The sequence below is a fragment of the Felis catus genome, chromosome B1 (genome assembly GCF_018350175.1).
Source record: "Felis catus isolate Fca126 chromosome B1, F.catus_Fca126_mat1.0, whole genome shotgun sequence".
Lineage (NCBI taxonomy): Eukaryota > Metazoa > Chordata > Mammalia > Carnivora > Felidae > Felis > Felis catus.
This window is the reverse complement of record NC_058371.1, coordinates 189,355,388-189,383,199: the sequence shown is the minus strand read 5'-3', so window position 1 is coordinate 189,383,199 and position 27,812 is coordinate 189,355,388. Positions and strand designations below refer to the sequence as shown.

General features: G+C 37.2%; 1 long non-coding RNA gene across 11 annotated transcripts in view; it reads right to left on the bottom strand.

The window, feature by feature from the left end:
* LOC109499251 overlaps positions 1-27,553 on the bottom strand; it is a 77,087-nt gene extending 49,534 nt beyond the window's left edge. For 2 of the 11 annotated variants that reach the window (XR_006597186.1, XR_006597194.1), the window contains exons 1-6: positions 27,370-27,547; positions 24,666-24,791; positions 24,064-24,331; positions 4,531-4,626; positions 3,278-3,471; positions 1,003-1,152 (exon numbers count right to left, since the gene is read on the bottom strand). This is a non-coding gene — a long non-coding RNA (uncharacterized LOC109499251). Of the gene's footprint in view, positions 1-1,002; positions 1,153-2,223; positions 2,394-3,277; positions 3,472-4,526; positions 4,627-15,932; positions 16,040-24,063; positions 24,332-24,665; positions 24,792-27,369 lie in introns of all 11 variants that reach the window. The other 9 variants (XR_006597191.1, XR_006597187.1, XR_006597195.1 and 6 more) reach the window with 9 other exon arrangements.
* Positions 27,554-27,812: the final 259 nt, after the last annotated feature.

Genomic DNA, 27,812 nt, shown 5'->3' with positions numbered 1-27,812 from the left:
CTCCACGCCGTCAGGGCAGAGAACCAATGTGGAGCTCGAACTCACCAACAATGAGACCATGACTGGAACCAAAATCAAGAGTCTGACGCTTATCCAGCTGAGCCATCCAGGCACCACTGCATCCATTTTCTGCCACATTCTGCCCCTAGCACCTGACTTCCAGTTCTCTGCTGACCTCAGAACACATTAAGTGCTACTAATTTTATAAAAAAAGATGTGATTTTGACAAAGTATTCCTGCGGCCTTACTCTGGCTTTAATTTAGTCTTCTCAGGAGAATGCATATTAAACAAACAAACAAACAAGAAAGGAAACACAATACAAAAAAATCTCATTTTGTTGGTGGACTGATTGCCAGCATTTTAATTATATATATCCGTTGGACAAGTACAGTTGTTTGCATAAAGAAGTGAAATACTTCTGGGGCACCTGGGTGGCTATCAGTTAGGCATCTGACTTCAGCTTAGGTCATGATCTCACAGTTGGTGAGTTCACCAGCTTCAAGTTCTGTGTCTCCCTCTCTCTGCCCCTCCCCCTCTCCTCGAAAATAAACATTAAAATTTTTTTTTAAAAAAGTAAAGTACTTCAAAGTACCAAAAATTAAACAATCACACTCTAGTTGTCTATATTTCCATATAGCCATATATTTTGTATGATGTATATGTATATATATATTCATATATATATGTACATGTATGTGTGTATATTATGTGTATGTATATATGCATTATATATATAAATTATATATAATTTAATGCATCACATCACTCAAACCACAGGTAGACCTTTTCAGTGCTTCTTTTTGTTTTGGAAAAGGAAGTCCTCTCCCCCACCCCCACACTCTCCTTCTGTTCTGACTAAACAAGTTAAATTGGTTAAATTCCACAATGTCTTATGAAGCCTTCGTCCTGAGGCTCAGGAATTTACTGGGCATGTTACAGGACCTATCAGGACTTCCTAGTTTCTCAGAGCTAGAGAAATACAACCTCTCCCTGGCTCCTACCTTTTCTATTCCTGAGAATATGGTGCTTTCCAAATGCATTACAAGGTAAGACAAGCCCAGAGGCTACAGCTCTGCTTGGTCTGAGAAGGTCCGAGATGGGTAGCCGGAACCATCTTTGCCTATGCGTAGGCAAAAACTCTCATGTTCTTTCTGAAAAAGAAAAGCCTTTTCCTGAAGTAGGTGATAAAATCTGACACTCAGGCACGTATTGGAGGAAGTAGAAGGCGTATGGCTTATTTTGGTTCCAGATCACTTTAGCACTCATAGTAGTAACTATTTCCTGAGCTCTGACTCTGCACCAATAACTGTCCCGAGTGCTCAGTATAGATGTCTTCCTTATTTCTCATCTCTATCATATAAGGTTGCCTTATGACTTCAATAAGCCAATTAGGTAATGCAAAATAACTCTTTTATTCTGTGAGGTACATAATGTCCACAGTATATGTGACTTGGCTACTTTCTCACAACCTCTCTAACATAAGCAAATCTCATATCAAATTCTGCCACATAATAAAATCATTAATTAAATAAGTATTATTAGCAAGCAGATACAGAATGGTTCACATGACCTATTCGGTAGTTTTGATGAACCCCAAGTCTGTCTTTTTAGTTACCTCCAACATGAAGCAGTAGGCTGTTTAAGGCAGATGATGATATAAAGGCAGAGTTTCATGAACACTAAGTTGGAATCAATTTACCACCCCCCCCCAAAAAAAAGTTAGAAATATATGGACACTAACAGCGAAGGTAAAACCTACTGAACTCCTTAGATTCTTTTGTCTTGTTTACCCAAAGATGGAGTGCATTGGTAGTGTTTTCTTTTAATATTTAAGCCAATGCATGTATCTTGAAACTTTAATTTTTCTTCATAAAGCACATTTCTAGCATTCGTCAATGCTAATTACCAAGTCACCGATCTTACAGATATAACAACTTATTTCTGACATTCACCATGCTAATTAAAGTATATTATGTTGATTGAGCTATCAACAACAGAATTCAATTAGCTTCTTCTCAGTATGGCTTCCTGGTGTGTATCATTCCTGAATGTACTATTAACTGCACCTATACTAAAATATTTTAAGATAAATTACAGATACCATAATAAGTAGGAACTGTGATTATCCTAATGTTTCATCTAAAGAATCTAATGACTTTAAGCTATTACATATCTCACTTAAGATCCTATTGTTAGTAAATGGTAAAATCAAAAATACAAACCTGTTTGACCCAGAGCCCATGTAATGCAGAACTTTCTCCTTAGGCTAAAAGCATCATTTACAGGATTCAGCTTGGATCGTAGAATTTTGTGTCGGACTTGGGAATCAAAGTTCTTAATGGTCAAACAGACTGGTCCTTTGCTAGGAACAGTTCTCCTACATATGTTTTCCCTGTGGACCATTCAGGGAGCAGTAGCTGGTTAAGGATCAGATAATCTTGGATGTCAGGATAAACAGTCTCACTTATCATATTTAGACAATGACCAGGACCTTCAGCTCATACCATGTAAGGTCCAATTCAGTGTTTGTTCAAATGGTTGTTTGTACTAATTTTTGTTGCTTTCTCATAAAGAAAAAGAAAGTGTAATTAAAAAAAATAGTTAAGTGCTCTAAGATCCCTTTGGTATATTTACATTTTTGACTAGAGTAGGCCTAAAAGTGCTAAATAAATATTGATGATGTTTATCAGTCTTCAAAGTTTCAAAATAATTTAAGGCTTCTGAGTTTCATATCCATTTGATCCTGACAAAATGCTACTTAACTGAATAAACCATCTTAAATGTGCTTAAAACAAAAGACCTCTAAGTCCCTTTAGACTTCAAATGGTTCCTATGAAACACTTGGTGGGGGGGGGGGGGGGGACGAATGCAAAAGAATCAGAAACACAGGATTAAATTTCCCTTGATATCCACCTAAGTTATAAAATTAAGAAACAGTGATTGGCAAAACAGTTTGGAAATTTGGTAATATTTGTTAGGCATTCAAGATGTTTTTCAGAACTTAAAACAGGTGGGTTTTCCATTCTCATAAAAAATATAATAAATATACACACATGTGGAATGAAAATGTATAGGTGTGTATGTGTGTGTATGTGTACATATGTGTATGTATATTCATTTATTTTCCTTATTTTGCAATTTCAAGGGCAAATTTTGCACCTCAATTTTCCCCCTCTGGGGAACTCAATAAACATTATGTAATCCCATTAATTTAAACCATAGGTCAATTAATTCTCTGTTAAAATTGTTTAATATGGAAAAAATGTCATTACTCACCCAGCTACTGCTCTCTTGTAGCACCTGGAGGCTCATCTACAACCGTTTGCTTCTTTAGGAAATGAAGCCCTTTTGTGGCAAATATGGGGGAATTATTGCGAGCTATGTCCCATGATCTATGCTATAGGTTGTTGCTGTGGTTTTTCAAATTCCCCCTTTTATACATAGCTTTCAGTCATTCTCTTTTTCTTCAGCTTTTTTGAGATATAATTGACATATAATACTGTGTAAGTTTAAGGTGTATGCTGTGATGATTTGATACACGTGTATGTTGGTTCGTTAATACATGCATTTTTACACGTATAAGGTTAGTTAATATACCCTTCCCCTCACATAATTGCCATTTTATTGTTATTATGGTGACTTTATTTTTTTTTTAATTTTTTTTCAACGTTTATTTATTTATTTTTGGGACAGAGAGAAACAGAGCATGAACGGGGGAGGGGCAGAGAGAGAGGGAGACACAGAATTGGAAACAGGCTCCAGGCTCTGAGCCATCAGACCAGAGCCTGACACGGGGCTCGAACTCACGGACCGCGAGATCATGACCTGGCTGAAGTCGGACGCTTAACCGACTGCGCCACCCAGGCGCCCCATATGGTGACAACTTTAAAACCGTTCTCACAGCAACTTCCATGGATACAACACAGCATTGTTAACTACAGTCTTCATGTAGAATGCCCTCAAGATCCATCCGTGTTGTTGCAAACGGCAGGATTTCCATTCTATATAATCTTACATTTTCTATATCTGTTCATCTGCCAGCGGACGCTTAGATTGTTTCCATGCCTTGGCTATTGTAAATAGTGCTGCAGCGAACGTGGGAATGCAGATATCCCTTCCTGAGAGTGATTTCCTTTCCTTAGGATAGATAACCAGAAGTGGGATCGCTGAATTACACGGTGGTTCTATTTTTAATTTTTTGAGGAGCCTCCATACTGTTTTCCACTGTAGCAGTACCAATTTCAGCTGCCACCGACAGAGCACCCATAACACACTTTTGCTCCATATCCTAACAAACATTTGTTATCTCCTGCCTAACCCATTCTGGAGGCAGTTTTCCCAAACTCTAAGATGTATTAAAGTGCAGTTTGCATAATCGTCTTTACAATTTTACCAATTTTATTTGGCATTTTATGGCAAAAGGTTAAATTCTAAGAAATGAGTGTGTTCTCAATTACAGTTGTTTATTGCGATGGGAAGAGACTACTTTCTATTAACCCACCTAAATCGTATTACTTATACGTACTTACTCATACTCTCCCTAGACGTGAGCTTTTTGAAAGAAGGGTCTGTGACGTTGACTTCCTATTCTTGGACCAAACACAGCATCTGGCACATAATGGACACTTAAAACAAATGTTGAGTAAAAGAAAAAAAATGGATAAATAAGTACTATCTTTGTGCTCTACGTTTTTTATGAGCAAAAATAGAAAAACATCACACTCTAGCGATTTCCAAATTGAATACGCATCTATAAATTTTTTCCATATATCAGATCCGTATAATTAAACATTTACTCAACTATCTTCACTTGCCACCTGCAGTAAGCATGTCCCAAACTGAACACATTATTTTTCCTCCGTTACGTTGTCTGCCATCTGCTTAAACCACTTCAGCATTGTCAGTGTGATGTGCGTGTTAGTTTTCATCCACACCCCAGAGGTAGTCAGTTGGCCCCAATCTAGAAAATACTCCCAGGGTGAGTCTTGGCATTTAATTAAAAGATATGGTTGCTTCAAGTGATTCAACTCTCTTTGTTTCCCAACAAGATCAGAGGTTTTGTTAACTAGCATAATGGATGTTAAAAAAGAGATTTTATTTATGAAATTAGTGGTATTCAAGTCATTTAAATGAGCTGGAAAATATTTTTAAGAAGCTAAAGAGAGGTCTGTGCCTCTAGGAATAGTCCTCTTGGCTTAAATCCAAGAACTAACCAGAAGATTCTGGGACAACTCCCTCCAAATAGATGGTTAGCTAAATCCTGCTGCTAGAACATTAGCACTTTTGCCTCCAGTGAACATTTTATGCAAGCTGTTGTAGGCTTCCCCAAAAGGACAGACAGCCAGACTTGTTTACAATTACGGAACAGGTTGGATGTCTGTTTTTTGAGTCAGATTGCTAATACAGTAGTGCCCTCTCCTCCGCGGTTTTGCTTTCTGCGGTTTCAGTTACCGTCAGTCAACTGAGATCCAGAAGCAGATGGTTCTCCTTCCCACATATATCAGAAGGTCGGTAGTAACCTAAACTACCTCACAAAGCCTACATCATGCACTTCACTTCATCTCATCATGTGGGCACTTTATCATGTCACATCATCACAAGGGAAAGGACGAGGAAAGTACTATTAGATACTTTCAGAGAAAAAGAGACCAGATTCACAAAGCTTGTATCACAGTATATTGTGGTAATTGTTCCATTTATGATTAGTTGCTGTTGTTAATCTCTTACTGTTCCTAATTTATATATTCAACTTTATCATATAAATATATGTATGCAGAGAAAAAGAAACATACTATACATAGGATTTGATACTATATGATTTCAGGCATCTATTGAGGGTCTTAAAACATATCCCCAAGGATAAGGGGCCATTACTATAAATCCCTATGTCTGTGACAGCATTTGCTTCCTTTCTAACCTGAGACCAAGACTGAGTGAAGGACATCTGTAGTCCCCACCTACAAATACTTACCAAAGTAACCTAGTATAACTGCAAAACGTGCAACATTCTACTTCTATATTCCTTAGCACAGGAAGGAAACCTCTGTTCAGGTTGTCGAAGCCAGAAATTTAGACACTACTGTATGATTCCTTTTACCTAGCCCCATACATGATTTAGCACTGGGTCCTATGTATTGTGAATTTATTCATTTTTCTTTGGTCTTAAAAAACTCCCTTAGTTCAGGCTCCCACGATTCTCACGTTGGTTAGGACAACTGTGTCCTACCTGGTGTCTTGGTGACAATCTTCCTTTACATTTTATAAACCATGCCAGAAGGATCATTCTAAATTGAATTGTAATAATGGTGTTTTACATCTTAGTTTAACCTTCTCAGCTGCTTCCCAGGATCCTCGGGATAATGTCCTAAAGTACCGATGGGGTGATGGAGTTCTCAAGAAAGACCCTATGATGTTGCCATTGTGTTGCCTTTAGGAAAGCCACAGAGGCATGAAATAGTACAGTGTTTCAGTAGAACTTTAAAATCTTCTCTGGTGTTTGAGGGCAAAGTGAAGGTATTGGAGCGATTCAAGATGAGAGACTGGTGGTGGCCACAGCATGAAAAACCTTTCATAGATCAGCTGATGCTTGGGCTGAAGTGTCTTTAGGTGTGTTTGTTTGGTATTTTTAATTAAGAATTTTCAACATCCACTCTATGAAGACAGCATAAAATTAAACAAAAGTTTTATAGGTTTTCAACAAATGTTACAAGTCTCCCTTTTTTTCTTTTGTTATTGAACTGTAATTGGCATTCAAGATTATATTAGTTTTAAATGTACAATGTAATGATTCGGTAATTGTATATATGGTGGCACAATCACCATGGTAAGTCTGGTTAGCATCCATCACCATACATGGTTATAATTTTTTTTTCTCATGATGATAACTGATTTCAAGATCCACTCTTCTGGCTACTTTTAAATATGCAATACAGTATTATTAACTATAGTCACTGTGCTGTACATTAATTACATCCCTATGACTTATTATTTTATAACAGGAAGTTTGTACTTTTTGACTTCTTTACAATTTTCATTGTTAATTCAATCATTGCACTTCTTGAAAAGACAGATTACAAATAAGTAATTGGGTTGTTGTTAATGTCCATTCAATGATTTCCACCTATTAAATGATTTGCCTTTTACTATGGATGTTTTGGTGTAATGGTTTTAGTTCAAGAATGACCTTACAACTTTCTTATGACCTTAAATGAGAAGTCATTGTTCATTCTCATCCTCTTCTTGCTGTTAATAGTAAGTTTAGCTGTCAGAAACCCAGAAAAAGACCCTATGATTTTTACCATGTGATCTTCACTGACATATTAAAGTGTAATAGGAGACAAAATTTGAGAAGTTTCCCTGGCTCATAATAAAAGAGGAAAAAGAAGAGGAGGGGGAGGAGCATAAGGAGGAGGATGAAGAAATAAGGCCATTTAGCATTTTAAATTGCTCTATTTATTTGGTTTTTAGCTTACTCTGAAGTTTCTCTGTGAAATCTTCATTTAGCAATTCCAAGGCCTACATAGCATTGTCATTGTGGCGGAACAGAGTAATGCCAAGACATTGCCAGATCTAATCCCCTATGTGTCATGACATCAGGAGTGCTGTTGACCTACACGTGCACAAATGCTTTTGTATGTAAGACAATTATTGATAATTTGTTATATAAAAATAGTTGTGAAAAGAATATGTATAGGAGAAAATGGAGACAGTGCAGTAAGGTATGGCTTCCCTTATGTAAGCTTCCTCATATCATCACGGATAGAAAAGCAATACTTTCAGAATTTAGAGTAGACAATTTGATATAAAAAACTATGACAAAGGCACCAGGGTGGCTCAGTCAATTAAGTGTCTGACTCTTGGTTTCAGCTCAGGTCATGATCTCATGGTTTGTGAGTGCAAGCTCATTGTTGGGCTCTGTGCTGACGGCATGGAGCCTGCTTGGGATTCTCTCTCCTTCTCTCTTTGCCCCTACCCCATTTGTGCTTTCTGTCTCTGTCTCTCTCTCTCAAAATAAATAAACTTAAAAAATTAAATGAAAAACAAAAACTAAGACAAAATCATGGTACAGGTGAGAATTGGGTCTGGGTTCAGATAATTGAGTACACAGATGTTTGAAGCAAAATTATAAAAATAGAGAAAATCAATCAGGTTGCAGAAATGCACTTTTATTGTGACTTGCTTATAAATTAAAAGCCTGCTCATCTTTCTGGTGTAGTGTAGACTGAAATGACATTCTTCTACAACTTGTAGATAAGTAAACCTAAAATGCGTTAATTTATTCATTCACCATGTGTTGTCCAAGTGGTAGCTGTGTTTGTTCTCTCTGTAAATCTAAGTCTCCTTTTGTCTTTGTTAGTAATTCTTCTTTTTTTTCTTTTCCACTTAAATTGTTCTACCTAATTATTGAATCCTACTGGCAACTCTGCTTTGAAGATGGCAGGCTCTGGCCCAAGGCCACAACATCGAGGAGACCAAGCCAGGATGTGAACTCAGAGCTCATGACTCCTGTGTGCTGCCCTTCCATCCACACTGTGACAAGATTTCCACTCAGACTTTGGGAGATACAATTTTAAATCAGGTTTCAATTACCCCCCCTCAAAAAGTTTAAATCTAATACTAGTACAGTAGATGATACTTACAACTATAATATTTTTCTTAATGTTTATTTGTTTATTTTGAGAGAGAGAGAGAGAGCACGCGTGTGGGGGAGGAGCTAAGAGAGAGGGAGAGACAGAATCCCAAGCAGCCTCCGCACCATCAGCGCAGAGCCGAAACGGGGCTCTATCTTAGGAACCGTGAGATCATGACCTGAGTCAAAATCAGGAGTCAGACGCTTAACCGACTGAGCTACCGAGGCGCCCCAATATTTACACATAAAATCTGAAAACAAGGTAGAAAGTAGTGGGTAACATGACATAGATAAGGACCAAATCCTATGAGTATCCCTAGATGAGACAGTATGGAATGGCTTTATGGATGGGGTGACATTGTAATGACACCATTGCAGAAAGATGGAACAGACCTAAAGCCTAGGTAGGCAAGGGGTCCATCTATGATGTTAGAGAGGGTATCAAAGAGTATAGAGATTTTGTTTGTTTATTTGTTTGCATAAGTTTTGGTCCACCAAAAGTCCTTACTGTTTTTCATAAATCTCAATGTACTTATTAACTTCTTTTAAAATGTAACTAAAAATCATAATGACTTGGTGTTAAAAGGGGATATCTCATCACATGCTTAAATTAAAATATGGTTTGTGTTTGTTTGTTTGTTTGTTTGGACGGGTGCATATAAAACTATATCCCTGTGGATAGAACTGGGTGTCCAGAGGACTCTTACTTTTACTTCATACATTTCTCTTTTTGAATATCTGCTTATTAGTTTTCTTTTGGTTCAGAATAATGGAATGCATAATGTATTGGACATCTTCTCTTTCCATCTGCAAATGCATCCACCAGCTTTTCCCACCTGCTCTGGTGCCCTGTCCGTGCTGCTTATGGCTGTGCAGAATGTCGAGGGCTCCAAGTTCTCTGTTTCTAGTTGAGTTTGCTCAGTGGGAGGTACCAACAGGAGATCAGACAGTGAGAGGACAGAGAGACTGAGATATTTATTCCCTGGCCTCCCCACTCTCTTCCCCTCCATGTACCCAAGGGCCCTATGTTGGTTCTGTCCTCCTACTAAAAACAACGGCTGCCAGGTGGCCCTCTACACAGAGACCCCCCCACTTCCTTATCTCAATACTTCAGGGCTTAGGGGTAGCAGTGGCTCCCAAGGGTGCTAGGCTGGAGACCCACATTCTATTGCTGGCTTCTCTACACCCTGCTTACACCTTTGTAATTAGTCTCTTTACTAAAATCTCTGCAAATCACTTATCATGAGTGTCATTTGTTTTTGCCCTGGATGCTGACCAAAATAAAACCCAAAACAAAAACAAACAAGCAATAAACCAAAGCAATAAAGTATTCAGATAACTTAATTATATACATTGGTCTTTATGCAGTTTCAAAACAATGAAATATTCGAAAAAAATATAGGTGAAGAAAACTTAGTTTAGTAAAGGACCATGCTATGGAAGGAAAGTAATAGTAAATATTTCATGAGTATAGACTTAAAGCTGAAGTGTCTCTCTCTCTCTCTCTCTCCTGAGTCATGCTGTTGCTGGGTTTCTGGGCCTGAAGGCAAAGCAGGCATGAACGAGGTCTCTCTGATGCAAGTCTTTATGCAGCATTGTGGGAGCACGCTGCAGAGATTTACAGAATCTCAGAGAGAAGGGGCCGTGGGGACTACACAGTACAGCAAAAAATGCTGCAGTTTGTCATACAGCCCTAGATTTAATTTGTGTGGCAACTGTTTATTTATTTGTTTTTAAGTGTTTATTTATTCTTGAGAGAGGGCGCTAGCAGGGAAGGGGCGAAGAGAGAGGGGGACGGGGGATCCGAAGCAGGCTCCACGCTGACAGCAGAGAGCCTGATGTGGGGCTCAAACTCATGAACCAAACCCTGATATCATGACCTGAGCTGAAGTCAGATGCTTAACCGACTGAGCCACCCAGACACCCCTTATTTATTTATGTTTCAATTTAAAAAATAATTTCCCTTTAACACAAGGTGAGCCCTGCTGACAGATATTTTACTTATTTTTATTTTTCTACAGAACATTTTTTATTTATTTTTATTTTTTAAAGTTTATTTATTTATTTTGAAAGAGAGAGAGAGAGCATGAGCAGTGCACATCCCTACATGGGGCTCAATCCCACGAATCATGAGATCGTGTCCTGAGCAGAAATCAAGAGTTGGACACTTAACCAACTGAGCCACCCTGCCCCCCCTATAGAGGGTTTCCTTAATTGAAGTAGAGCTAACATACAGTATTATATTAGTTGGATGTACCATAGAATGATGCAACAATTGAATACATTGCCCAGTGTTCATCACGATAAATATACTCTTAATCCCCTTTAATCTACTTCACCCATCCCCCTACCCACTGTCCCTAAGGCAACCACCAGTTTGTCTCTGTATGTAAGACCCTGTTATATTGCTTATCTCTTTTTTTCCTCATTTGTTTTGTTCCTTAAATCCCACGAGTAAAATATATGGTGGTGTTTGTCTTTCTCTGTCCGCTTTATTTCACTTAGTATAATACTTTCTAAGTTCATCCATGTTATTGCAGATGACAAGATCTCATTCTTTTATATGGCTTAGTAATATTCAATTATGTGTGTGTGTATGTGTGTATATACATATACACCACTTGTATGGGAATTTTTAATAAAGATAATAAGTTACTGTCTAAAAAGATTTATTTAATTGTAAGTACAAAAAACATGACTCTTTGAGACATAGCCCTCATGCATTACCTAGAATCTGAAATATACTATATATATGGTTATAGGCACAAGCAATAATTCTACTTTTCATAGTGAGTAAATCCAAATAATGTAAGTAGTATAAGTATGAAAGAAATAAGTGAAGTTCTTTTTAAAAGGCAAAATAGAGAATTGTCCCTCTATTTCTCTTATTCCTACAAAAGATAAATATCCAAAAGTGTGAACAGATCACAAACCCACACCCATACCCACATACCAAAATGTTTAAGATTTTTAAAGTTATATAAAATCACTTGAAAAAAAATGGAACTTTTTGTTTTAAAAATATAATTTTATAACTTATGAAATATAAAAAAAATCCAGCATCATCTTGACACAGCTATTGTTAACATGTTGAATAATTTTTCAAAAAATATTTCCTACCTATGTACCCACCACACACACACACACACACACACACACACACACACACACAATTGGAAATACTATACTATTTATTTGGTAGCTGAATAGTAATTCAAAGCATAAATTTAGATACTACTGATTTAAACAATCTCCTATGAGTAAATATATATTGTTTCCCAAATTTTGCACTTGGAAATAATCCTATGATGAAGATATTTATTTTTTTTTCAACGTTTATTTATTTTTTGGGGGGGGACAGAGAGAGACAGAGCATGAACGGGGGAGGGGCAGAGAGAGAGGGAGACACAGGATCGGAAACAGGCTCCAGGCTCCGAGCCATCAGCCCAGAGCCCGACGCGGGGCTCAAACTGACGTACCGCGAGATCGTGACCTGGCTGAAGTCGGACGCTTAACCGACTGCGTCACCCAGGCGCCCCTAATGATGATGAATATATTTAAACAAATATATTGTTCTTGTCCTATGATTACTTCCTCATAAACTCCTAGATGATAATTGCTATATTCAGTTATATGTTTATAGCATACATATTGCATATATATAAAATAGAAATATATAATGTATGTATATACATTATTATACATATTATATAATGTAATACATGATGATATGTACATAGTAAATATGTTCAGCGGAAATTTATCAGTTTATCCACAAAATAGTATACAAGAATGTTCATTTCTCCAAAACCTTATCAATACTAGGCATTATCATTCATTTAAGTTTTGACAATCTGAGATTGATTTTAAAAATATTTACTGAGACCCTACTGGAGTGTAGTCTCTTTTCTAAGTTCTGAGAGTCAGCAATCATCATATAGGCAATCTCTGCCTTCAGTGAGCTTACATTCTAGTAGAAAGAAACAGATAAAAACTAACAAATAGAAAATACATGTTATAGTATGTTGGGTAACACACACAGTTTTTTAGAAGTTAGTTTTGCTATGAAGAAAAATGAAATAAGGAATAGACAGTAGGGAGTAAAGGGTTAGTGGTGGGACTTTCACTAAAAATGGTATCCCACACACTTCTTTACGTACATTCTTTTTATTACTTATTATGTCCATATGTTTGTTGAGTCTTTCCTCTCTTTTGAATTATCCTTTTATATTCACACCTATTTTTTGATTTGGATATTTTTTATTGAACACAGTGCCCAGTGTTCAAGAGTTCAAGAGTTATAGGATCTTTTCATGAGTTAAGTATGGCATATATAATGCATATATAATGTTATATTATGTATTTATTAATTATAAAATTATCAAATATAATTAACATTAACTAATTTTAAGCCAATACTGTATTATTTATATCAATGAGTATACTGTGCATATGATATATATTTCACTCCAATTTACATTGCATCATTCATCATTGGTCTTTAAACTTTATGGTATTTTATATACATGTATATATGTTACATATATATGTGGACTACTGCCCATTTGGACGAGAATTTACATCATTAAAATATTCAGTCTCCCATATGGTGATATAATGTATCCAGGTATATATTTATACTTGTCTTTTCTTGCCTTATATAAGATTTCAGATGGTTTTGTTTGTATTCAAATAGACTCTAAAAATAAGTCAATTTTAGGTATTTGTTGCTATTTTCCCCCAATTTTGTCTCCTGTGGATTACTATTGGTATGTTGATGTGTCTTTAATTGTTTTAACTTACAGACTCTTTGAAGACCTGATGAAATCTCTCAAAACTTGTCCCAGTAAAATGCCTACGCACAATTTTGCATGCTATTTCAGACTTGGAGGTCTTTTGAAGTCTACTTACAGACTTTTTATTTGTCCATTAACCCTTAGTTTAGATAATCTGTATTATAAGAAAGCCACTAAACTTTGCATTTATTTTTAAGTCAATCATTTTTCTGAACTACCTAACATTTTATACTACTTCCTAAATGGACTTTCTAGTGTTTTCCTAGTAGACAATGTATTACTTGAAAATAATAGTATATGGGGCACCTGGGTGGCTCAGTCAGTTAAACGTCTGGCTTTGGCCCAAGTCATGATCTCACACAGCATGGGTTCGAGCCCCATGGGGTTCTCTACCATTAGCACAGAGCCCACTTCGGATCCTTTATCTCCCTCTTTCTCTCTGTCCCTCAGGCTCTCTCACTCTCTCTAGTCCAAATCTGCGTCCAAAGGGAGGAGAAGACCAATGTCTCAGCTTGAAGATCATTAGCAGGAAGAACTTTTTCTTACTCAGCCTTTTAGTCTATTTAAGCCTTTAACTGATTGGATGAGGCCCACCCAAATGGTTGGGGGGGGGGGGCAAGGGGCTTTTCTCAGTGTACCAATTCCAAATGCTTACCTCATCCAGAAACACCCTTACAGACACACCTAGAAACAACATTTAGCCAAATATCTGCGCACCATATGGTCTAGTCAACATCTAATGCTAACAATTACTTTATCCAGTGTATTATTACAATAACATATTTTATCATTACATATTATTTTATCATTATATATTTGTTAATTATTTATTATTAATGTATTTTTATCATTATAGATTATTTATTATTTATGTAGTTTTTTCAAGATTTTTGAATCCATATATGTAAAGTGGATTGTCATGGCTTTTTTTCAACTTTCTTGGTTAAATATTATTTTCATTATTATTATACTTTTCAGTAATGGACTGGTAATATGTTTCCTTTTTTAAAAAAACATCTTTAAAAGTATAACAAATATTTGTTGTTGGAAATCTTGAAAAAAATTGATCCATAAAATAAATAAATGAAGGTAAGCTCTTTCTGAGGCATTAGCCTCATTTATTTACTATATCATTTATCAATTTTTTAACATTATCGATCCTTTTTATTTTATTATTTTTCCTAGCTTCTGATGTTATATACATCATCCACACTTTTTGCTGTTTGTTGTAAAAGCACTTAGCGTCTTTTCTTTTCTTACAAGTACATCTTTGACCACTTCTGTGAAATCTCGATATGTAGCAGTAGTATTGTCATTTTGGTATAATTTAATATCTTTACACATGTAATATATACATGTACATTTGCATATATATATAAATATATATGAAATTTTCATTTTCTCTTTGATTTAAAAAAGTTGATTTAGGAAAATCTTACTTTGTTTCCAGTTGGTTTTATTTGTAAGAGTGTGTTTATGCTTTATTAGTCTCCAATTTTTTGTATTTCAGGACAACAAATATGGAGCATGCAATTTATAATTTTGTAGATTTATTGTAAAGATATTCTAGGAGCTAAAATTCAATTCTCTGTGCAAATGTTTAATATACACACACACATATATATACATATATATATTTTAGTAATGTGTGTTTTCTATGATAGTTGCAGTATACCAAATCAAGTTTATGAATTATGAAATTCAGTTTTTCAGTTTATATTTTGCCTCCTTTTCTGTCAAAGACCAAGCTTCTTACTATAATTGAAGTTTTGTCTAAATTTGTTGTTGGTGCTAACTTGTTTTATAATCACAAACTATGTTGTCATGTGAACATTTACAGCTAGTATTTAGTCATTTTATATTTTATCTAAATTCAGTTTTCTTTGATATGTAATAGCAGTCCTTTTTTTTTTTTTAATTTGAATTTATGCAGTATTTGTCCACTCCCTTTAAAAATATTCACTTACTGGGGATCCTGGCTGGTTCAGTGGATTAAGTGTCTGGCTCTTGGTTTCAGCTCAGGTCATGATCTCAGGGTAGTGAGATCGGGCCCATGTCAGGCTCCACACTGGGCATGGAACATCTTTGGATTCTTTCTCCTTCCCTCTCTCTCTGCCCCTTCCCAGCTTGCGTGCATGCTCACAGTTGTGCACATGCATGATCTCTTTCTCTCAAAATAAATAAATAAATAAATAAATAAATAAACCATTTCATTGTTGTAGTGCACTTGTCATATTTCTAACAATTTTTTTTTTTTTACCTAGCCAGACTCTTTAACTTTTGTAAAAGGAGTTTATAAATTCCACAAAGAAGCCAGAAGAGATAAAGGGTAAGAGACTCCTCATTTGAAAATGGGCACCAGGAATTTTTGGACTGCTAAGGCTTTCAAAACCATGAAGCAGTAAATTCTACACTTTGGCTTAAACAAATCTCAACTGTGTTTGTGAACTTAGAGTCAAATTTGTCTCACTTGCACTCCAGATTGTTCTGACTAATGAAGACTTACTTCTATCACCTTATGCTAAATTTCTGGCTATTTCTGCTGCCCGGCTGTTCCATCTCTTCTGTGCAAATCCTTTTCATAACTCCAATGTTTCTATTGCTTTATATTATCTGAAAAAGTATAAAAACTTTGTTTTCATTCTGGTTGTGGATGCCTATATACTTAAAAATGTGAATCTCTATTTCTCTTCCAATGGAATGATTTGGTTTAGAATGAAATCACTGATCCTGGCTCATCAAATGAGCAGTGTGTGTGCTGTATTTCCCTCCTCCACATTCCATAATTTCCACACGTTGTAGAATAATCTTGACTTTTAGAACCAGATTATTAGTATTGGTGTAATTGTTATATTACACACTTAGCATCTGTATTGTATCCATTTTAACAATTGTTTGGTCATCAACTCCCAAGTTTTGCTGTGCTTCTGGCCACTTCTCCTACAACCAGTTTTGCCCATATTTGAGCACATTATTTACATTCATTTCTCAGAAAGCTAGAATATTTTTCTAAATATTTTTTTTTCAGGAAAGCTATTCAGTTCTTATTCTATGAATATTTACAATCATGTGAAATTTGTTTTCTAATTTGTATATCATATCGGTTAAGATCAGGTTTGACTACATCTAAGAGAAAAACAAGTAAACAATGGCTTTAAACACATTAAAATTTATTTCCGTCTCATATAAAAGAAGTCGGCATAGGAATCCCAACCTGACCTGAAAGCTCCATGAATTTTGTTGGTGATTCAGATTTTATGCTCTGCCATCCTGGGAGCATCCATCATACATGTGACCCAAGATAGCTGCCCAAGGGCGCCTTAGGTCAGATCTCACGGTCCCTGAGTTCAGTTCATGAGTTCAAGCCCTGGTGGGGCACTGTGCTGACAGCTCAGAGCCTGGAACTTGCTTTGGATCTGTATCTGCCTCTCTCTCTCTGCCTCTCCCCCACTTGTGATCTATCTCTTTCTCTCTCTCTTCCCAAAATAAATTAACATTAAAAAAAAGAAATTAAAAATATGGCTGCCCAAGTGTCAGCCATCAGACCCACTTTTTTATGTATATTTATTTTGAGACACACACACACATACACACACAGAATGTGAGCAGGGGAGGGGAAGAGGGAGAGAATCCCAAGCAGGCTCCATGCTGTCAGCACAGAGCTCAAGGTGGGACTGAATTCCACGAATGAGATTATGACCTGAGCCAAAATCAAGAGTCCATAGCTTAATGACTGAACCACTCAGGCACCCCAGATCCATTTTCTAAGCAGAAGAATGGAGGAAAAGAGAGAGAGAGGAGAAAATGGAAGTTTACACACTTCCAGTCACATTTCTTTGGATCAATAGAAAGATAATAGCCACATAGACACACACAATTTCAAGGAACGTTAAGAAATGTGCCTGACTAAAATTGAAGACTAAAATGGAAATTTGAAGGTACAGACAAATTCTGGTCACAAAACTGAACATTATCTTTAATGAATATATGAAATGTTGGGCTTGCAAACATTTTTTTTCTAAAATCTCTGTTGATACTGCTCCATTGTCTCCTTGCTTTTCTTAGAGAAGTAATTACCTAGATTTTCCCCTTTGAAGGTAACATATTAACTTCCCCTTCTCCACAATGGATGCTTGCTGAAACTGTTATTTATCTCTTAAATTACAAATAAATAAATAAATAAATAAATAAATAAAACATATATGTACATATGTTTTTCTTTTATTCTTCATTAATTTACTTTGCATCAAGTAGTTCCTTTAAATGCTATAATTATAGGGGCACCTAGGTGGCTCAGTCAGTTAAGCTTCTGACTTTGGCTCAGGTTATGATCTCAGCGCTTTAAGTTCCAGTCCCATGTTGGGCTCTGTACTGACAGCTCAGAGCCTAGAGCCTGCTTCGGGTTCTGTGTCTTTGTCACTCTCTGCCCCTTGTGCTCTGTCTCTCATTCTTTCAAAAATAAACATTAAAAAAATTCTCTTTAAAATTACAGTTATAGTCTTCCTTCCTCTAAAAAAAAGTTTTTTCTATTATTTCTTTGATTTTTGTTTCTTTTCCATTTATCATCTGGTATTTATCTTATAAATATATTGGGTTTCTTAGAGCTCCACTCTCAGAGACTTATCTTTCCTCCTTTTTCATTTTTGTTTACTTCTGAGAGACTCTCTTTATTTTCTAAGCCACTAATTGAGATGGTCACTTACAAGACATCTCATCTGTCTGAGATTTGTTTTAAAAATTTTAGAAATGGGGCGCCTGGATGGCTCAGTCGGTTGAGCATCCGACTTTGGCCCAGATCATGATCTCATGGTTCGTGGGTTGGGGACCCGCGTGGGGCTTTCTGCTGACAGCTTGGAGCCTGGAGCCTGCTTCAGATTCTGTGTCTCCCTCTCTCTCTGCCCCTGCCCAGGTCATGCTCGCACTCTGTCTCTGTCAAAAATAAATAAATTTAAAAAACAAATTTAGAAATGATGATTTTCCTCAGAAACAAGGGTTCTTAATCTCAGATTGTTCCATGTTGGTACATACAACGTTCTCAGATTCTGTTGTGAATATAAGATGGAAGACCTTTTGGGGCTTTTTTTCCTGTTTCATGAAGTAAGTCCATATCACAGGATTTGTATGGATTTTTCAGCACTATTTTCTCTTGGACTACTGAGTCTTTTCACATACCTGGTGTTCTTTTTTTATGCATATTCTTAAACAGAAGATCTATGTTTGCCTAGAAATATGACTTGTGTTTATTTTCAGAGATTGTGTTTAAGTTTTCATCCCCTGTGAAAGAGGAAAAGAATGTTGGTATTTTCTGTGGTTTGACTGTGCTAGATTGGGGATCCAGATGGCCACAGGCATAGGGAAGGATGTGTTTCTCCTTTCTAGCAGGTCCTGTCCAGCCACTAAAGCAGGTGACTGATTTCTGGCCCACTCTAGCCTGTAAGGTGGCCAAGAATTAGTTTTGAATTGCATTTTCGAATGGAAAAGGGAAATATATTATGCAGCTAAGCCTTTAGGTAAATTCCTTACTACTTCAACAGACAGTTGTTGTTTCTGCATTTGTAGTACATCAAGAGAGGTCTGAAAAAAATCTGCTGTGGCAAGTTACTTGAGTAGAAAGAACTTGGACAAATAGTACTCATTTCCAGATTATCTAAGCAGCTAAATCTTCCCTCCAGTCATTATCATTCCAAGATTAGATTTTTATTTTTCACATTTTTCAGTGAGAAATACTACTGACCTACCGAAAACATGGACCTCTCCTTTGCCTCTATCTGCTTGGTATTTTCCAACAATTTCTCAAAGATTCTCAGTCTTTCGTGGAAATCTCAGTTTCCAATGCATTGATAGATATATTCTTATTTTTAGACTCCTTGTGTAACTTCAATATTTGAAGAGTGAGAAGTAAATGCATGAGCACAAATAACCATATTGAAACCAAAATCTGAAAATGTGGTTTTGAGCCAAACCATTGTGTAAAGGCCAATTTACCAAACTACAAATATGGTTTAAATATTTCCACTGTTTACAGTATGTGCTTCTGTGGAATTAAAAAAAATTATTTTGAAATGAATAAACTTGTTTTACTTTTTAATGTTGTAAGGTTTTTACATATACATGAGTATTATAAAGCTGAAAATATGCTAACTTTATCTAAAAGTACAATTTAAGGAGGTCTAAATTGACAAGCAATACTATTTCAATAATTTGGGCTTTGCATAACAGAATTATGTGGTTGATATTTTCCACATAGTTTATCTAAGCTCTCAAGTAAATGAGACACTGAAAGTATCAAAAGTCTGACAAACCTAAGGCCTGTGGGGCAAATTTTCACCTTTAATTAAATGTTAATATTTACTGGACAGATTAAAAACTATTTTTATCTGGTTAACTGGATTAGCCATTTCATAATATGTTTGTCTTTCTTTTTTTCTCAAGAGAAAAAAGATATATTGAGTCCATACTCACAATTTTCTGTCACAGACCACTGTATTGTGTAATATGCTTTTATAGAGGTAAGATCAGCCTGGCTATCCCCTCGGTAATCAGTGGATGTACTGAAATTTTCCAAATAAGGCCACCAGAATACTACTATATGCAATCATTGGGCGGTTCCATCTGGTTCTAATTAGCAATAAATGATGAGGCTCTTTACTCTGGAATTTTTGAAAGATTAAAAGTTATTTTTTTATAGAAGATTCCTTGTGAAGAAATTAACCCATATTTTAAAAAGTACCACATATGGGGCACCTGGGTGGCTCAGTTGGTTGAGCATCCAGCTTCGGCTCGGGTCATGATCTCATAGTTCATGAGTTCCAGCCCTGCGTCGGGCTCTGTGCTGACAACTCAGGCCCTGGAGCCTGCATCGGATCCTGTGTCTCCCTCTATCTCTGCTTCTCCCCTGCTTACACTCTGTCTCTCTCTCAAAAATAAATAAAGATTAAAAAAAATTTTTTTTAAATAAAAAGAACCACATAAAGTTTGCTGAGTTGCTAACGTAAAGTGAAAATAAACACTAAAGGATGTGGTACATAACTTAATTACCATGCCTTTCTCCCATTATTGATAATAGTAGTAGTGATGATGATGATGGAAGTTATTATGGTTCCCCTGTGTAGTGGAATTGTTTTCATCCAGCATCCATTCACCCTACATCCTTTAATAGCTCTGGATTTTTGTTTGAGCACAGTGCCTTATCCTGCTTTTGCATCCCTGCTCTATTCTTACTCCACTTCTTCGACCCAGATAGATGTACAGGTTGAGTGGCCAAAGTCGAGGACATAGAATCAATTGCTGGTCCTATGATTTTTGTAGAGATGACTGTAGATAGAAGTTGGCCAAATTACAGATTATCTAAAGGTTCTGCAGGAGCTACTAGGCAGAGGGTGACCCTCTTTCCAATGAATCCAGGACACCTAGAGCGGCAGATGGATCTGGACACCAGGAGGAGGAAGCTTGCCTGACAATGGAAACAGGAGGAAATAAAGCCAAGAGATGGAGAGAAAACAAGTTTGAGTGACATCACACTTGAACTTAAACTCTGAACCAAGTCTTTCCTGGGCCCTTCCTACTCAACAACTTCTCATTGTGTTTTCACAGTCATCTCATCATTCTTCCTGCCTTGCTCACTCCTCTGAAGCTCCTGATTTGTTTGGAAGAGGCCAAACTGACTCTCACAGAGGCCATTGCATTTGCTGTTCCCTCTGCTTGAACTGTGCCCCACCCCCACTCCTCCCCCCCAGACCCTCAGCTATTCTCATCACCACCCCCTTCACTCTCTTCAGGCCACTGCTCAAATATCCAACTCCTCAGAGAAGTCCTATCGGTCACTCTTCTAAACATGTACTTTCTATTACTCTCTCTACCCTTCATCTGCCTGTTTGCTCACAGAAACCAACCACATCTGCCACTATCTATGATGGCTGGTTCCTCTGTGTAACTTCTCCGCCTCTTCCACAAGTGTCTGAGCATCACACGAGCGGTAGATTGGCCTGCTTCTTCACCGCTATATCCCGGTATCAAGAACATGCCTATTGCATAGTGGGCCCCAGCAACTATTTGCTGAATGAAGGAATAAATGAATCAATAAGTCCTGTTGTTGTTGTTACTTTGGCTTCACCCAGGAGTAAACTTCCTGTCACGGTCAAAGTGTTGTAACAATTAGAATATCATTATGCTAGTTATCATGATACAGACATGAATCCCTAAATGGTTAAGTAAAAAGTAAATGGAGTAAGAGATTTAAAAGTCATATTCTGCCTGACTCCAGGGCTATTAGAAACTAGTCTCTACTGCTTTCAAAATTGCTAAGTTCAGCCAGGAGGGCTTAAAAAGTATTTCTCTCCTGATTATGTCCGTGTTTTCTTCTTTTAATGGATAATAATTTAACAAAAATTTCACATTTTATATTCAGCGATGAAGACTAATAGCTAATAAACCCTTGGCAAACACAGCTTCTATTAGAAATACACTTTAGTTAACAGAATTATTGGACTATTATACTTTCAAAATTCATAGTAAGTTACATGCAGTACACATATGCTTAGTATGAACACACATCCAGATTTTGCCTGAGACAGTCTTGATTTATTTATTTTTTGTTGTCCTGTCATAACAATGAATATCTGCCCCTTTTCCTATCAACACATCATATATATATATATACATATATATATGTATGTATGTATATATATATGTATATATGTATATATATATGTATATATGTATATATACATATATACATATATATATATTCCATTTTTCCATATATATATATATGGAATATATATATTTGTTTTCCTCCCTGGAGTTAGTTCACTGTAACCTTCTGAACAACCTATTGCTGTTTTCCTGAGTGTCTGGAATTATCATGCTGTCTCATTCATACAACACAAATATACTATGTTTCTGAAGCATGCTAGCAATTCCTACAAACAGAACATTCATAGTAGAATAGGCAAGTATGTAAATACATAATGGCAGTTCACATGAAAAGGACTATGAAGGAAGAGGAAGCGATATCTCAAACTTGTTCACTTTTTTCCATTTTTACAGCTGGCATTCTTTTCCTTAGCACCATCATCTTTCACTGGGACCATTGCCATAAATTCCTTAGTTCCCCACTTCCTCCCTTCTCCCCCTCCAATCTGTTAGCACACTGCACCAAGATGAGCATTTAAAACACAAACTGGATCTCATCCTCCAGTTGTGAAAATGAAATGAATGTCTAAGCCCAGGTGCTCTAGAAAACAGAACCTAGTACAAAAGCTATGCATTAAGACTATACAGAGGAGTCTAATGCCAGGAAATCCAGAATGAAGGACAAGGGCAGTGAGGCAAGAAAGGAAAGAGCAGAAATGGCCGGGGGAGGGGGGGTGGGGCAGGGGGGATTGTATCTGACTTCTGGTCAGTCCCAGGTATCATGTTGTGTGACTACTGAGTCTCATGGGACCATCTCCCAAGGGGCCCTGTGCACTATTATATTTTGGGACTGGTGGGTTAGGGAAGGGGGGAAGACTTTGTCTTCTGTCCCTTTCTATTGGTCCAAGTTTCGTTCCTCATCCTCAGCACTTCATCTCTCCCACATTTTTAGCTTGGGCAAGTATGGGAGCCTCACGGGTCTTGAAACAATCATATCTCAGCAGCCACAGAGAGAGGAACCCTGGGGCTGGAGGGGAGAAATGGAATAACCAGGCATGAGGTAAGTGCAGTCAGTTTGCCCCAGAGAAATTGGTTTTACAAGGACCAGGCCTAGAGTGGAATGGTGGTCAAGAGCCTCAGAGACAATAAGGTTGAGCAGATTTAAAATCGTACAAAAGAGGTATCTGATAGGATAAGTTAACATTGAGTATCTACAAACTGAAAGTACCTGGTAAATGTTACTGGTCTATTATTTATAGTTATTATGGATGAAACATTTGAAACAAGTGAGTGATGATTATAAATACATTATAAATTCCACTTGGTAGACATATGGAGATTTTTTGTGCTTATTGGTTTTGACTGAGCATACACTTTGTGCAACATGGTGCCTGGGACCAGCAAACATAGTGGTGAACAATTAGGTGTGGCTTCTATATTCATGACAAGACAGAGCCAAACAGGAATCAAATACATTATGAATTAAATCATGCCTGTGGTGGGGGCTCTTGAGTAGCTTGTTTGGTTAAGCTTCATACTCTGGATTTCAGCTCAGGTCATGATCTCGCAGTCATGGGATTGAGCCTTGTGTTGGGCTCCATGCTGAGCATGGAACCTGCTTGGACTCTCTCCCTCTCTCTCTGATCCTTCTTCTCTCACTCAGTCACTAACTAACTAAATAAATAAATAAACATTAAGAAAAATTTTAAATCATGCCTGTGATGGAGAAATACAGGGCCTTCTACGAGCCTATAACAGAAGGATATAACCCAGTTAGGGAGGAGGTGGTCAAGAAGGCCAGACAAGTGACAATTTAGTCAAGAGGAAGAGCATCGTGGGCAGAAGTGGTGTCATGGGTGTGAAGGTTACTTGCGTGTGTCAACTTGGGTAGGCCATGGCACCCAGTTTTTGGCCAAACACTAGTCTAGATGTTACTGTCAAGGCATTTTTAGATCAGATTAACATTTAAATCAGTGAACTTTGAGTAAAGTAGATTAACTTACATAATGTGGATGGGCCTCATCCAGGCGGCTGAAGGTGTGAGAGAAAAGGCTAAGGTCTCTTGAGAAGGAATTCGTCCTCCAAAAGACTTTCACACTGGAAGATTCAATGTCAACTCTTCTGTGGGTCTCCAGCCTGCTGGTTGCCTTGCAGATTACAGACTTTCCAGATCCCACAATTATGTGAGCCAATTCTTTCAAACAAAGTGCTCTCTCTCTCCTTGTTTGTACATACACACACTTCCTGTTGGTTCAGTTTCTCTGGAAAACTCTGGGTAATATAACAAAGCAAAGGCCCTGAGGCCACGAGAGAACATGGCTTCTTCAAGGCCCTGAGAAAAGACACTGTGGTAGAGTGAGGAGCAGGTGGTAGGAGTTGGGTGTGGAGAGGGAGGCAAGAGCCAGATATTTAGGACCATAATTCAGGATCTTTGTTGTGAATGCAGTGGAAAACCATTCAATGATTTTAATCCAGCTAGATTAGAAACATTTTACTTTGAAAAATGGAGACCAACATAATAATATGGATAAAAGTTACATGATCCTGAATTAGGATAGGGCCAAAAGAGAGGGAGAGAGAGAGGAGTCAGTTAACATTTCCTTACCTGTCCCCTTTGTGGTTATCCTGTATGTGCAGCTCTTCTAGAACACTCCAGAATACCTGCAGCAGTTGCTAGTGAATTCTTGAATTCTGGGGCAAAGTATTCCTCTGCCTAACCTGCACCTGTAGCCTTGGGAAAGGGTTGTAGATGAGGACAACTTCTTATAGGCCAGAGAAGTAAGCTACAATTCAAATTCATGTTCCCAATTTTTAAATTATATTTTATTTAATTTTTTCAGGCTTCAAAAATTTTAATATTTTACTTAAAAGTTCTCAGACATCTTATGAAAACCCAGAGATCTTTCTCTAGATGTGCCTTAAAAGCAGTATAAGTTAAAAGTGATATTAGTATACTCCTGAGTTTCTTTCTCTTTTCCCTTTGACTTGGTCTGCTCAAAGCATAGTTGTAAGTTTCTGTAACAATTGAAGCTTGCGCCCTCCCCCGCTCACATGCGTTTTCTCTCTCTCTCTCTCTCTCTCTCTCTCTCTCTCTCTCTCTCAAAAATAAATAAACATTTAAAAATTTTAAAAAGGCGGGGCGCCCGGGTGGCTCAGTCAGTTAAGCATCGGAATTTGATCAGGTCATGATCTCACAATTTGTGGGTTTGAGCCCCGCTTTCATTTCTGTGTCTTCCTCTCTCTCTGCCTCTCTCTCTCTCTCTCCCTCTCTCAAAAATAAACAAACATTTAAAAGTTTTTTAATAAAAAATAAAATAAAAAATTGAAGCATCCAATTAATGCTTAGATATAACTCCCAATGAAACTAGAAACGGCCAACTTTTAATTTTCTAGGTATGTGGATCTTATGCTAAGAAAGTCACCAGTTCTTAATCGAGTCTTCAAATCTGCCCTATAGCCTATTACATTTTTCTAGTACTCTTATTCTTTCCCATAACTCACAATATTTTATATCTTGTTTTTCCCTTAAAATCTCCTACCTCCTTTCCCCAGCAACCCCACCCCCAACCCAACTCCCATATTTTATGGTGGAAACAGAAGCAATCAAAAAGGAAGCTCTTCCCATGGTCATCTAAACTCTACTTGGCTTTCCCCACCACAGCCTTTCCTTTCTCCTCTATTTAATGAAGGAAGTGTTCCCTCATCTTTTCAAGTTTAAGCTCTCAAATGTTCTTATTAACTTTTAACTTATTAACTTACTAACTTTTCTTTTGTCTTCCCTAAGATTCTATCTCTTTGGTTATCCCTCTTCTTCGTGTACGTTTAACTTCTCCCTCTCCCCTGGGTTGTCTACCAGCATAAAAAGAACACTTGGTAATTCCCATTAAAGATGGAAGAGAAGGAGGAAAAGAAGGCAGTCTCCTGTTTTAGTTCTTTGTCCAGCCACCCCCTCTTCTCTCTTCTCTCCTTCAAATAATAATACCCTTTGTAGTTTGGACACCATCTCTCCATACTTGGGGTCCTAATGAAATTCATTCATTCTTGATCCAGTCATCAAATATTTACTTTTTGAGAAGCTAATACTGTGTTTTCAGTCTTAAAATGGGACAAGACCTTTGTGATAAGGTGTGTAGTCAAGCCAGTTCTGTAGTTGAGGATTAGGAATAAAATCACAAACATTAAACACAGTCTCCAATATCAGGTGCTTCTGTAATAAATACTGTAGGCTCCAGCTACGTTACTTCTTTGTCCCATTTCTTAACGGTGAGAGTGCTAACTTTTGGTTCTCTCAAAGCATCTGAAATGCCTGAAATCTAGCCATTATCACCAAGTCTTATGAAGGATTTTTTTAAGGTAGGGATTGCCCTACACCAAGCCAGCTGGCTCTAACATCTGTATAATAATTCTTACCTGATTGAGTTAACACTTGGATGTGATTTCACAAAAATGTGAAATCATGCCAATGTTTTCAGCTATTAATTTGTTATCATAGTCGTTTGTTTACTTAATGTATATGATTAACTGTTATATTTTGTCCCTGAAGATAGAGCTGAAGACAAACACCTTGCATTTGAGTTACTAGTTTTGAGGAAGAAAGAGAAGTATTTATTAGGGATTGGTGAGAAACAATGTAGGCAATGGTCGTTGAAGGGATGACCAGATAAGGGCAGAAATGTTCCTCAATTGGCTTGAGGAGGCCTCACAGAGTAGGTTACATTTGAGCCAAGAAGGAGTTTTCAAGTGAGAATGTTAAAGAAACCATAACAGTTTGTTAGATTCAATTATTTTGTTCATTTGAGAGTCCCAGGTGAAATGATATCCAATATGGGTACATTTGGGGGAAGAGTTGTATAACAAGGTCAAGAGAACAGGGGCTGCTCACAGAATACATCTCAGTAGGTATCAATCATTTACATGGATTCAGCCCATACCATATTGCATTAAACTATCTTCTTTCCTCAACAGCCCTGGAGTTTAGGTCATTTTACAGTCACATACATTTTAACAGATGAGTAAACTGAGGCTTAATTTGAGGAAGTGAGTTCCCCATAGTTCCAATTAAAGGAGAAGATGGTGGAGTCAAGATTCGAATTGAGACAATTGGTTATCATCCCTGAGGTCCTGCAGCAACCCCACAGTGTCTCCAGGAGCAAGAAATAGTGACTTCCCATGAGGGGTTTCTAAAGGATGGAAAGAAATGTAGGCAGCACCACACGGTAGCAGAAAGAGAGAATGAACTGAATCCCACGGTCAAATTCACTGGCATTGCCTGGAGGGGTGCAAGCAGCTCTAGAAACCCACTGATTTACCTTCTCAGGTCACTACTCCAGATGATGTGGCTTGGGAGGAGTCTGGCAGCCTAGAAAGGCAGTTCAACTGGCGTTCTCCATAACTATGGGATTAGAGGCCTGCCAACATTCTACCAACTTCCATCTCCAGGTAGAGCAGAAAACTGCTTCACTTGATGTTGGAGAAAAGTTCACAAGAGGAGCTCGCTTAAAATCTCTTGTATTTCTCTCACTGACTTATTTCACTTAGCATAATACACTCTAGCTCATATGTGGAATTTAAGAAACAAAACCAGATGAACATGGGGAAGGGGAAAAAACAGAGGAAGGCAAACCATAAGAGACTCTTTTCTTTTTTTTTTTTTTAATTTTTTTTTTCAACGTTTTTTTTTTTAATTTTATTTTTGGGACAGAGAGAGACAGAGCATGAACAGGGGAGGGGCAGAAAGAGAGGGAGACACAGA